We start from the raw sequence: 14045 nt of genomic DNA, 5'->3' as shown, positions 1-14045 counted from the left end.
AAATCCGGCCAGATTCGAGTGGAACTTCAATTTACTAATGCTCTAACAGACACGGTGAACGTCATCCTGTATGCAGAATTCGATAATACCATAGAAATCAACAGTTTGAGACAAGTCATTCTAGACTATTAGAAACCATGGAAGATTGTTATCCCTCTTTACAAAGTAGAGAAACTCTGGAGACGGAATGTGAGGAGATCGTGGAAGAAGAATCCCAAGACAAAGACGAAGAAGTTGTCATGATGAAGTCAAGATGGCCAGAACAAGAAGCCCATTTAGTCTCCTGTTTTGCCAAACACTTGGTCGAAAAAATGACGCAATTCATCAAGAAAAATTGCTATGGATTTCAAAACGATCATCCCAGTCAAATTCAACACGATAAATGCCTGATGTTGAGTCAAGAAGAAAAATTGGACGAGTATCTGGACGATGCTTGGAGTCTCATCTCGGACGAAGACGTGTTACACCAGTGGTATAAAGACTTGCGTGAACATTCTTGTCCACCATTAACCACTCAAGAGATCGATCGCATCGAAGCTCTCCTGAATCAGAGTGAGGAGACGAAACGAAGAAACGGTTATTTGTCAGACATTTTCAAGCAAAAAGTCAGGATCGAATTGATGACTTATTATCACCTGTGAAGAAGAAAAAAACAACACAAATGGATACCTGGGAACTTTATTACCTTTTGAACCACAGTTCGTATACGGCTTCTTGGAATCCTGTCGTCTGTGCTAAAGATGAACTCCCTCATCGCAAACCTCAAGACCATCTAGCTTACGTGATCAACACGGACGACAGTCATCTCCCAGGAACCCACTGGGTAGCCGTTTACTTTCCTCAAGAAGGATGTGTGGAATATTTCGATTCGTACGAATTGCCCCCTTTGGAAGACGATATCATTGACTTTATGAGAAGAAATGCTCAGACCACCCGATTCAATAATGTGAAATTACAAGGCACAGATTCCTTGGTGTGTGGACAATATTGTGTGTATTTTCTGCATCATCGCAGCCTGGGCTGTTCCTTAGAACATTTAGTGACTCATTTTGATCCTCGTTCTTCTTCTAGAAACGATGTGAAAGTAGATCGATGGTTTTGTGACCATTATGCTTATCTTTTGTCTCAAGCTAGGAAACGTAGTGTCCATCAATGGCCTAATGACTTCCAACAGTGGAAATCACAATTTCATTCACAACGTTGTCAGCCCTGTTTAAAGTAGAGTGTGAATTGAAAAAATGTTTGTGATTTGAAAAAATGTTTGATGTTATATTGTTGGATTATTGTTAAAAATGTTAGAGTTGTTGGTTAGTGTTAAGTGATTTTTGAATAAAAAATGTTGTGTTTTGAAAACAAATGCCTTTGTCTTTTGTTTGACTATAAGAATGTTGATTCATGCTCTTTGACTTCTTACTATCCCTCTCATGACACTCATTGAACGTTGCGACTCGAAAACCGTGGAGGGATGTTTTCCTTCACGTCCGCGCTTTGACTTTAAGAACCGGGGAAGTTTCCAGTCTAACCATCCATTGTCGACTCATCCTCCTACGAAGATGTGCTCCAAACTAGCTAAGCTAAACGAAGCCTACTGAAATTTGCATAGGGTCAGACACAGTCTGATACCGAAGCCAGAAGAGATAGAGAATGTGAGAATGCTAAAAGTCACTGAAGACCTGATAGAAGAGCTCTTCAGAGAAGAAGTGAACAGGGAGAAAGAAGAATGGACAAAGAAGTACAGACTTCAGAGACAGCAGCAACAACAACAACAACAGCAGCAGCAACCTGAACCTGACAGAGGCTTTGTCGATTGTCGTATCGACACCAAAGAGTTCTTCTTCTCTTTCCGAAGAAGCAGACCTATCGCCAGAAAGTCTATCCTCAGAGGACATCGCATTCTTAGAAACTAAAAGATTGCCATAGCAAACAAAAAAACAGCCCTTTTCAGGGCTACCCCCAATACTCTAGAAAAGAAATAACCATCAATTTGCCAATGTGTGTAGGTAGAGTAGTGTGAATATAAACACTAACTCTTTTTTTTAATAGTGCGAGTGTATGTGTTTGTGTGTTTGTGTTTGTAACAGCTCACGTACGTTGGTATGGATAGTAGATTAAGATCATGTCTTTTTTTGGCTGTTTGAGGTGTGGGGAGAGTAGATTTGGTGGTTTGATTGGATTGCTTTGCGTATGTGAATAGTATATTGAAGTGATTAATGAAAAAAAATTTTTTTAGAATAGTGATGGGTAGTATAACAAAAGTGAGTGAGTGTTTCTTTTAGGTCCGCGAGTTGTTTTTTTGGTCATGATCTCGGTAAGATCAATTTTATGTTTTTTAGGGAGATGTTTTCCTTCACGTCCGCACTTTTAGTATAAATTGAAACTCGTTCGGCAGTCCAGCTACCCTTGTTGATTGATCAACACCAGAATGAACACCAGACTAGCCAAACTGTTGGAACTTCATGTGCATCTGGAATATGCCAGGCGCCTGTTGAACGAACTGGCCGCGGAAGCCATTGTGGAAGAGGGAAGGATGAGAGAGGAGGAGGAAAGAAGAAACAAAGAAGAGGAGAAAAGATACAAAGAAGAGGCGGAGAGAAGATACAAAGAAGAGGAAGAGGAGAGAAGAAACAAAGAAAAGGAGGAAAAGGAGAGAAGAAATTTCAGAATCCCAGAGACAGAAAATTGGGATTCTGAAGCTATTTATCCCGCCTCTGCTCTCTCCCCAAAAAAAGTAAAAAGCAACTGGAGAACAAGATGTGTATGTGGCGCCAGGCCTGGAAGGTGCCATCATTAACCAGGTGTCCATTAAGTTCAAAAAAAAAAACAGCCCTTTTCAGGGCTACCCAATACTCTAGAAAAGAAATAACCATCAATTTGCCAATGTGTGTAGGTAGAGTAGTGTGAATATAAACACTGACTCTTTTCTTCATAGTGTGAGTGTATGTGCTTGTGTTTGTGTTTGTAAAAGCTCACGTAAGTTTGTGTGAATAGTAGATAATGGGTTCGTTTATTGTTTCTTAGCGTATGTGAAGAGTATAGTTAGGGTTTTATTATATGAAATGAGAAAGTAGGGGATGTTTTCCTTCACGTCCGCGCGTTTTAAGTGATGATCTAGGTAATATCAATTTTATGTCTTAGGGGGATGTTTTCCTTCACGTCCGCGCTTTTCGTATAAGAACCCACAACTTTCGTCGTTCGCACCATTCTACGGAATAACAGATACAAGATGGAAGTGTCGGCGTTGTTTAATGATTTAAGAATTGTTTACTTTTGGATGATGGATGGAGAATATACTATTGAAAGGATAGAAAGAGAATGGAGATTAAGAAAAAGTCTTGACTATGTCAATGAACTGAAATTAGCCAGGAAGATGATAGAGGAGATGATAGAGGAAGAAGTTAAGAGATTGAGAGGATTGATTCAACCAGAGTATGTAAGAGTGGGGACAATAAAAGAGTCTATGGACAAGGTAAAAGCAGTGAGATGTTATTTAGAAGAGCTAGAGAAATGGTCAGAGTGAAAGTTTGTGAAAAGGGGCAGTGAACAACTAAAGAAAGCGGAAGAAAAGATGAAAAAGATAATAGAGGAAGAACTGCAGAAAATTAAGGACAGATGGGCAAAAGATAGAAAAGAACAAGAGAATAGAAAGAAAAAAAGAAGAATATGAGAGACTGAACAATAACTGGATAAAAATCCAACAGAAGTTCCGAGCCATGGGTCACCCGGACTGGATACCGGAAAATGAAAAGAAGAAGAACAAAGGAATTTGGGGAAAGATTTAGGGCTGGTTGAGGAAATGGAGGAAATAGAAGAAAGCCAAAGGCCCTTTTCAGGGCCACCCACATTTCTCGAAAAGAGAATGACTTTCAATTGCCTACCCCTTTTTTTTTTTAATTTTTTTTTTTTTAAAAGTCCCATGTTCAATTTCCCTTGACGCTATACAGTCCCACCCTGTTTAAATTCCTTTGACGCTATACAGTCCCTATTCCCATGTTCAATTCCTCTTGAGGCTATATCGTCCCACGATTTTTCTCCATGTTCAATTCCCTTGAGGCTATATCGTCCCACGATTTTTCTCCATGTTCAATTCCCTTGAGGCTATATCGTCCCACGATTTTCTCTCCATGTTAAATTTCCCTTGAGGCTATATGTTCCCGGGGGGGGGGGGTCTGTAATGCTAATTCCCATTGAGGCTATACTATCCCTATTTACTACTGACGTGGCTCAGCTAACCGGGTAGGATATCATGTAGAGTATATCATAGTTCTTTCACATCCAGGTTAATTAACACAGAAAGGATCTTGTTATCAAGATAATATGGTATGATTTAATGACAATGCTATCAAGCTAGCCACATATGATACTATGTATAGCATATCGTTGTCCCCAAATTTCAAATAAAACCGTATGTATCCCAAAATTTGGCATGACTTCGTACCAAACGAAATTTTGTCGAAAGTATGCAAAAGTTTAAAGAAATTTGCATTTTAAAAAAATGTTATGTAAATACCTGTTTGTCCCCGGTATAAAGTCAACAGTCAACAAAATCTGTTGATTTCAGTCTTGTAATAATGGATAATTTAGTTTCATTACCGATCTGGGTCAACGCTGTTTATACCACATGATTTTGCCCCCGCGGCAAACGCGAGTGAATCCTCGCGGCTACCCGCAGGGGGTCCGGTGAAGTTGCTCGCAATGACTGCATGTGAGAACACCCCCACCCGCGACGCTTCTCGCTGGAAGCTAGTGCTGTTACCGATTGAGTCTGCCTACAGCTGCATTGGCATAAATCGCGATGCTTCTGTTAAGAATACACTAATCCCAAAATTTCTCGTTATGCGTGCCTTAATTCTTAGAGATGAACGAAAAATGACTTGGATTAAAATCCCTAGCAGGCAAATTTGACCACTGTTGATATGAAAAAGAATCGAATTATTGTTGGCGAATGTGCCAATTCATGATTACTGACTCTTTTCATATAAGTATATTAGGCAGGATTTTTGTGAGTGCTGTTAAGTTCAAGGATGAGTCCTGTTAAACTATTTGCTAAGGGCCTGTGATGCCGAATCGGTTAGCGCGTCGTACTCTCATCGAGACATTCCAGATTCAAATTGTGCTAGCGGAAAATCTAATTTTTATAACTGAGGAAACTGTGAGCTCAACTAAAGAAAATGAAAGTCAAATATCACTATATCCCGTAGATGTCACTTAAACTGTCAACCAGGCATGCATAATTCTTTGAGAGGTAGTTAGCTTTGAAACAACCTCTGAATCTTCCAGGATGTCGTTTGGCGCCTTTGGGGCTCATCTGATTTTACAAATTAGCACCACCGTAATTGACTCTGACAAGTAACACGTCTCTTGACCAGGCATCATCGTACCTATAAATCTCAAGGAAATACCTCCTACAACACAAACCCGAGCGGGGAAAGTTTTCTGAAAACTTAAAAATAATTATTTGCAAAAACTTCATTGCCTGATAAACAATTAAATAAATGATTATTATTTTAAGTTGGGTTTGAGGGTAGCCGGATTTTTGTGCGAAACGACTATCCACCGCGGCAAGCAAAGCTTCTACAAATGAGCTATCGAGCTTCGTCTGCTGTTGCTGACTGACACGGATGGTCCAGAGTCGCAACAACATTACGTGTATATAAAAATATCTTTCCCGGTAGTTTTTTTTTATCGGCACAGCAAGCATAAAGAAAGAAGGTTTCCGTGTCGAAGCTGTCCCCCTGTATCTGGCACGCAAACGTCTTTGACTATCATGACTTTTGCCGTGTGGAAGTCAGCGAAAGCCGCAACTTATGATCATACCAGAAACCGACAAGAACATTTTTAAATTAACCGCGATGGAACGGGAGACGAAAGTTACATGTCATTTACTCGGACTTCGAATATGTGAATATTCCCGTGAATTCCAATGACCAGGAAATCGACATGGATTTGTGAAACACAACATAAATTGCTGAACATGTCGCATGTGGATTTTTATACATTGTTGATATATTCGACGTAGTAACTAAGCCGCCAATACTGTACCGCAGTTAGGACTCACATGAGGAGTTTATTAACTCCTTTTGTTTTATGTACACTGGGATTTTTGTATTGTTTCTATTACATTAGCAGTACGATTCATTTTATTATGGGATGTCTTGCTTTTAATCTATCGGATTTTTAAAACAAATACATGGGGGGGGGGGGTATATTTAGCTCTGCTTTTTAAAGGAGACCAGAAATCAAACTTTTCGTTTTGCGTATGTAATTCTCGACAGATTTTAATGTGAGTGTAGTGTTTATAAATTAAGTATCGTAAGCGGGTAGTGATTATATTGCGTGGAAGATACCACGATTCCGTGAATTGCCGAATTTTTCCGAGTTTTGATGAGACGACAGATCACGTGGTCCCGTGACGTAATACTAGCCAGTCCTCGAACATAAACATGGCGAGCGAGACAGACAGGATGAGACCAGATTTGGGTTGCACATTCAAAAGTTGAATCTGCCGTCTGATATAACAGTTTATGTACTATACTGGTCAGTGCTCAAAGAATTTTTTTTTTAGGGACAGGCCCCGGGCTGGTGACTTAAAAAAAAGACTCAAGCCCTGACTGAAATTCCACAAGCCCTGACAGTTCATATATGTCAACTCTTAAGCCGGGAATAAAACCTCCCGATTTTGGGGGTATTTCCTCATCTACCTCCTGATCTCGTAAAATCTCCCAATTTTTCGCAGAGAAGTCACCGATTATTACATTATGTCTGTCAATTTTCCTTTCTCAGAAGACAAAAAAATACCCCAAACTATACATAAATAGATATAACATATGCAATCCACAGATGCTATATTCTATTGTATCACTTGTGAATATTGTAGTGATGAAATCAGTGCCGGATTTATGCATAAGCTAAACAAGCTACAGCTTAGGACCTCACGGTCTGAACTCATAGTATGAAGGGACCTCTCGATTTTATTTTGAGTCTCTCAATTTTATTTTTGACCAAATAGGGCCTCTATAGCTTCCCATAGCTTATGACCTCGCTATGTCTAAACTGCCAAACTGCAGACATCGTAGCGATATGACTGAATTTCTTTTTAAAGCTACGTTAAAAATCTAAATCACACACAAACACGCGTCTAAATCCGGCACTGGACGAAATAATTAATATCACAGGACAGTTTTTTTTTTCTTCAGTAAATAGAACGTTAAGATTAAACATTATTCACGTAAATTCAAATGTTTTTAAACAACTACAACAGTACTATAGTAAAAAAAAAAAAAAAAAAAAAAAAAAAACAATAAAATTGTCACCAATTAACTTAAACGAATGATCACTGTGAATGCTGTGAAATTTTCTCCGCAAACAAAATCGCATCTCCATTTCCTCCAAAGAAACGCGGCCAGTTAACACCCAACATTCCTCTACCGTATATGTAAAGTTTAATTACCATGATTAAATTAAAAGAAGGAATAAAACAAAATATGCCATGCAGTATATGTGCCCCTAAAGAACTAATTCAGAATAAATATTTTATTCAGTAAACAGTGTTACATGCATTAAGACTTAAACCTAAGGAAATAAGGTGGGGAATAAAACGTGGGAAAAACAGTTGCCACATGTACGGTAACTTGTGACTGCAGATTTTAACTATTAAAATGAAGTCCTAGGCATCGTAAGTTACAACAAAATAGGCAACATTTATTTGGCAATCAATTGTTGGTGCTTACATACATACACACACTGTCGAACATGGTTTCTTTAAAGTATGTCCGAAAGGCAGTCCTTTTCACATGATAAATGCAAGGAAAAGGATTAACTGTTAATTAGTCAGACTGGCTATACTTAAATCAAAACTAGCTATTTTGCAGTTTAGCCAGAGCTGACCAGAATATGAAAAAGGGGCTTGTCCTGGGGGGAAAATAAGGCGTATCACAGGGAGAAATGGCACGTCCCATGGGAGCTCACACATTGGGGCAAGGGGGTGGGGTCAATAGTCTCCTCCCTCCCCCATTTCTATTGTCAGCCAGTAATGTGAAACTTTGTTCTCTTCTTTTAATCGCTGCTATTTAAACTGCCCAAGGGATAGTTTTACACCAGTTGTTTATACATACTACATGTAACAGGCATAGACTTAAAAGTATTTTTTTTTAAAGATAACTGAATATTGTGTTTTCTCGAAACAAAACAGGTTTAGAATCTTATTTTTAGCAAAGCTTCCATTTGATTAAAATCAGATCTCAATTTCACCTAGGACAGTGGTGATTTGATTTAGATTGTGCCGTGTTAAGGCATGTATGTCAACATCTTGAAAATACATTTACTCATATTTCACCAGCGCGATCAAAGTTTCATCAGGCAAACAATTTTTGTTTCGACAAGCCCGACGGGCACCTCACTTTGAATACAGGATGGGCCCGAACTAAAATCAGAGGGGCCCCGGGTGTCGGGCTATCAGATTTTTTTTAGCACTGCTGGTGTAGATAAAAGATCAGTGAATTGATTGTTGCATTTTGTGGTCACTTACTCGGCCTTCTGCCTATTTTCGTAACTCACACGTTTAACACTTTTCCCAGTATTAAAACAGTACCGAACGGTATGCCTGGAACAGCGCCAACAGTCTAGGGGGCAAGGTCCAGTTTTTATGTACAAATTTAATGCCGCAATCAGCGACCTAGTATAAAAAATCATAAAAAATCAAATACACAAGTGAGGTCAAAAAGGTCCATATTTTTAGATACCTATATTAAAACAAAGCATAAGAATAGTATTCACTTGACCAGAGAAGTCAATGGCAGTTCATAGCAGAAGAGGCTTATGCACCCCAACCCCTATTTTATACCTGCATTTTTCACATCCAAATACCATTTTTGACAGCATGTAGTGCTCACAGTGCAAACGCAAGCCCTTTCCCTGGATGAAAATTTTGAAAAACATTGTCTACTAAATGGTTTGATGCAATTCAGAATAGTTGTCATCCAAGCCGTTTTTGAGATACTCGGCTTACCTTGAACCCACGTGTCTACTGCTATGGGAGGCCAGCTCTTCTTCCTAGCCAACTATTGGTATTTCACTATCAACATACTGCAGAACAACTATGGAAGGTGTACATGCCTGACATCAGTTTCAAGAATAGCACAAGCCCAAAACACCTAATTCACAAATATATCCATATCTATAAATAGTAAACAATAATAGCTGAAAAAGTCACACCATAGCCTTAAGTTAAGAAATTTGCCAGGGGCCAATTTACGAAACTGGACCCTGCCACCTTAAGGATTTGGCTCAAAATGGTTTATGTTAAAAGTTGTGTACATATCACATATTTAGACATTATCTAGTACAATGGTATAAAGGAAAACTTTTTGTGCACAAAACTAAAAATGGTATTATGCTTCTAAAAAAGTTACCTCTTTGCGGCAAAAAGCACTGCATTATTTACATTGTGAATTATGACTGACTGCATTTCTTGAAAGATTTCAAATTGTTTGCAACCTACAATGCTCTTGGTCTTTGTTTACCACCATAGCATCAGTACAAAATCAAAATTCCTTTACAATGTTTCAGGAATGTCAAGAAGAGATCTGGAAGTTATAAATTTTAGGAGGGAATAACAGAAATGCTATGTTAGGTGTCAGTGACAGAAGTGAAAAGTTTCTCTAAACTCTTCTAGCAAACTTAAAGAAATCACACATTTAAGTAAATCATGTGCTTTAGAAGTACTCTTAGACTCATATAAAACAAGTGGTTCCTAACTTTTCATTATCATTCTGGAGATGCTAATAGCAACATCAGTGTTGTGTCAGTGTATATTGTGTGTGTGTGTGTGTGTGGGTAATCGCAACACAAGTCTAGCTAGTCTGGAAAAGTCAAAGTTTAATCAATTAACATTAGACAATGCTGGAATATTGATATACTGATGTGTAGGACCCTAAAACTTACAAAGAGTGACATATCAAATAAATTCATTGATACATAGCCAATGAAATTGACCATACATATGCAAATTACTCAATACAGTTTAACAGAGAAATTTCTTCTCAGGCACCAATTTACTTACAACTGACTTTAATGTTTTCTGGAGTTTACAAAATCATAGTAAATAATAAGATACGGTATAGAACAAATATTTATAGTGGAAAATCCAGTTAAAGGTAAAAAGCATATCACCGGCTTGGCTTTTGATAAGCACGTACCATAAAACAACTCCTGCAGAAGCTGAGTTTGTCCGTCAAAGTCACTCTCTTGTGCACTTAGATCAGAATGAGTATCTGGATGAGATTGAAGCTATTGTTTCTTTCAGCATGACTAACCGATTAATCCTAATCTCTTACTATGCAAACTGACACCTGCAAAAAGAAAAGAAACAAGTGATATTGATGTACTTTTAACATTCAGTGAAAACATAAGACTTTCAGAGGAGAAACTGTATGTGCATTGTCAAATGCATGAAGCTGCCACTTAATTTTAAGCTTTTCCCCCTTTGTTAACTGAACCTAGAAATTTCAAGATATATACATAACATTGAAACATTTTCTATTATCACCCAAGTGTGAGATATGAATCTCTTATGTCAACTTCAGAGTGGGGTCATGAAGGTAGAAACTATGTCGGTGTGCTAAAACTTTCATTCTTCTCACCAAAATATAGCAAGTAATATGCCATATGCATCATTATTTCTAAGACCGTTCCATTGGTGACATTCAGTATTCACAACAGTATGTTTATGTATGATTCCTCTGAATTCTATCTGCTCCTGTGGAGTTAAATTACTTTAAAGAATACATGTTGACATGCTATGCAATTGTTTAGGTGTGTCTGTACTGAAATGTGAATAGTATTCATAAAAATAGAGGTGCAAAACCTTGACAGCAACAGAAAGTGCAAGACAATACATTATGGTTACCATTTTGTTTGCATATTTAGTAAGTTATATCCAAAATATGCTATTTTGTCATGATGTAAACAGTTCTTACATGGAGGTACAAAATACAGTTACCTCCCTCTCCAAAGAACATCACATACAACACTAAGTAATATATGGAAAAAGGAAGGAGATATAATAAAGCTAATGCATAAAAATTATTTAAATATACACAAAGAAACAGAAAAGTATAATAGATGTGGCTGACTGCACCATCAAAAAATGATCAATTTTCCTTAAGGGGGCAGGGTCCAGTTTTTATGTACAAATTTAATGCCGCAATCAGCGACCTAGTATAAAAAATCATAAAAAATCAAATACACAAGTGAGGTCAAAAAGGTCCATATTTTTAGATACCTATATTAAAACAAAGCATAAGAATAGTATTCACTTGACCAGAGAAGTCAATGGCAGTTCATAGCAGAAGAGGTTTATGCACCCCAACCCCTATTTTATACCTGCATTTTTCACATCCAAATACCATTTTTGACAGCATGTAGTGCTCACAGTGCAAACACAAGCCCTTTCCCTGGATGAAAATTTTGAAAAACATTGTCTACTAAATGGTTTGATGCAATTCATTTTTGACAGCATGTAGTGCTCACAGTGCAAACGCAAGCCCTTTCCCTGGATGAAAATTTTGAAAAACATTGTCTACTAAATGGTTTGATGCAATTCAGAATAGTTGTCATCCAAGCCGTTTTTGAGATACTCGGCTTACCTTGAACCCACGTGTCTACTGCTATGGGAGGCCAGCTCTTCTTCCTAGCCAACTATTGGTATTTCACTATCAACATACTGCAGAACAACTATGGAAGGTGTACATGCCTGACATCAGTTTCAAGAACAGCACAAGCCCAAAACACCTAATTCACAAATATATCCATATCTATAAATAGTAAACAATAATAGCTGAAAAAGTCACACCATAGCCTTAAGTTAAGAAATTTGCCAGGGGCCAATTTACGAAACTGGACCCTGCCACCTTAAGGATTTGGCTCAAAATGGTTTATGTTAAAAGTTGTGTACATATCACATATTTAGACATTATCTAGTACAATGGTATAAAGGAAAACTTTTTGTGCACAAAACTAAAAATGGTATTATGCTTCTAAAAAAGTTACCTCTTTGCGGCAAAAAGCACTGCATTATTTACATTGTGAATTATGACTGACTGCATTTCTTGAAAGATTTCAAATTGTTTGCAACCTACAATGCTCTTGGTCTTTGTTTACCACCATAGCATCAGTACAAAATCAAAATTCCTTTACAATGTTTCAGGAATGTCAAGAAGAGATCTGGAAGTTATAAATTTTAGGAGGGAATAACAGAAATGCTATGTTAGGTGTCAGTGACAGAAGTGAAAAGTTTCTCTAAACTCTTCTAACAAACTTAAAGAAATCACACATTTAAGTAAATCATGTGCTTTAGAAGTACTCTTAGACTCATATAAAACAAGTGGTTCCTAACTTTTCATTATCATTCTGGAGATGCTAATAGCAACATCAGTGTTGTGTCAGTGTATATTGTGTGTGTGTGTGTGGGGGGTAATCGCAACACAAGTCTAGCTAGTCTGGAAAAGTCAAAGTTTAATCAATTAACATTAGACAATGCTGGAATATTGATATACTGATGTATAGGACCCTAAAACTTACAAAGAGTGACATATCAAATAAATTCATTGATACATAGCCAATGAAATTGACCATACATATGCAAATTACTCAATACAGTTTAACAGAGAAATTTCTTCTCAGGCACCAATTTACTTACAACTGACTTTAATGTTTTCTGGAGTTTACAAAATCATAGTAAATAATAAGATACGGTATAGAACAAATATTTATAGTGGAAAATCCAGTTAAAGGTAAAAAGCATATCACCGGCTTGGCTTTTGATAAGCACGTACCATAAAACAACTCCTGCAGAAGCTGAGTTTGTCCGTCAAAGTCACTCTCTTGTGCACTTAGATCAGAATGAGTATCTGGATGAGATTGAAGCTATTGTTTCTTTCAGCATGACTAACCGATTAATCCTAATCTCTTACTATGCAAACTGACACCTGCAAAAAGAAAAGAAACAAGTGATATTGATGTACTTTTAACATTCAGTGAAAACATAAGACTTTCAGAGGAGAAACTGTATGTGCATTGTCAAATGCATGAAGCTGCCACTTAATTTTAAGCTTTTCCCCCTTTGTTAACTGAACCTAGAAATTTCAAGATATATACATAACACTGAAACATTTTCTATTATCACCCAAGTGTGAGATATGAATCTCTTATGTCAACTTCAGAGTGGGGTCATGAAGGTAGAAACTATGTCGGTGTGCTAAAACTTTCATTCTTCTCACCAAAATATAGCAGGTAATATGCCATATGCATCATTATTTCTAAGACCGTTCCATTGGTGACATTCAGTATTCACAACAGTATGTTTATGTATGATTCCTCTGAATTCTATCTGCTCCTGTGGAGTTAAATTACTTTAAAGAATACATGTTGACATGCTATGCAATTGTTTAGGTGTGTCTGTACTGAAATGTGAATAGTATTCATAAAAATAGAGGTGCAAAACCTTGACAGCAACAGAAAGTGCAAGACAATACATTATGGTTACCATTTTGTTCGCATATTTAGTAAGTTATATCCAAAATATGCTATTTTGTCATGATGTAAACAGTTCTTACATGGAGGTACAAAACACAGTTACCTCCCTCTCCAAAGAACATCACATACAACACTAAGTAATATATGGAAAAAGGAAGGAGATATAATAAAGCTAATGCATAAAAATTATTTAAATATACACAAAGAAACAGAAAAGTATAATAGATGTGGCTGACTGCACCATCAAAAAATGATCAATTTTCCTTAAGGGGGCAGGGTCCAGTTTTTATGTACAAATTTAATGCCGCAATCAGCGACCTAGTATAAAAAATCATAAAAAATCAAATACACAAGTGAGGTCAAAAAGGTCCATATTTTTAGATACCTATATTAAAACAAAGCATAAGAATAGTATTCACTTGACCAGAGAAGTCAATGGCAGTTCATAGCAGAAGAGGTTTATGCACCCCAACCCCTATTTTATACCTGCATTTTTCACATCCAAATACCATTTT

The 14045-nt window shown here is 37.3% G+C and overlaps 1 long non-coding RNA gene across 1 annotated transcript; it reads right to left on the bottom strand.

Annotated features, from left to right (window-relative positions):
• Positions 1-9853: 9853 nt before the first annotated feature.
• LOC149804376 (uncharacterized) lies at positions 9854-11636 on the bottom strand. The gene is made up of 2 exons (XR_016415545.1): positions 11380-11636; positions 9854-10346 (listed from the first exon to the last, which is right to left on the bottom strand). It is a non-coding gene; the product is annotated as an uncharacterized LOC149804376 (long non-coding RNA).
• Positions 11637-14045: the final 2409 nt, after the last annotated feature.

This window comes from Sinohyriopsis cumingii, chromosome 2 (genome assembly GCF_028554795.1).
Source record: "Sinohyriopsis cumingii isolate HCF-2022 chromosome 2, ASM2855479v2, whole genome shotgun sequence".
NCBI lineage: Eukaryota > Metazoa > Mollusca > Bivalvia > Unionida > Unionidae > Sinohyriopsis > Sinohyriopsis cumingii.
The sequence above is the reverse complement of the archived record's forward strand: the minus strand, read 5'-3'. Positions and strand labels throughout refer to the sequence as shown.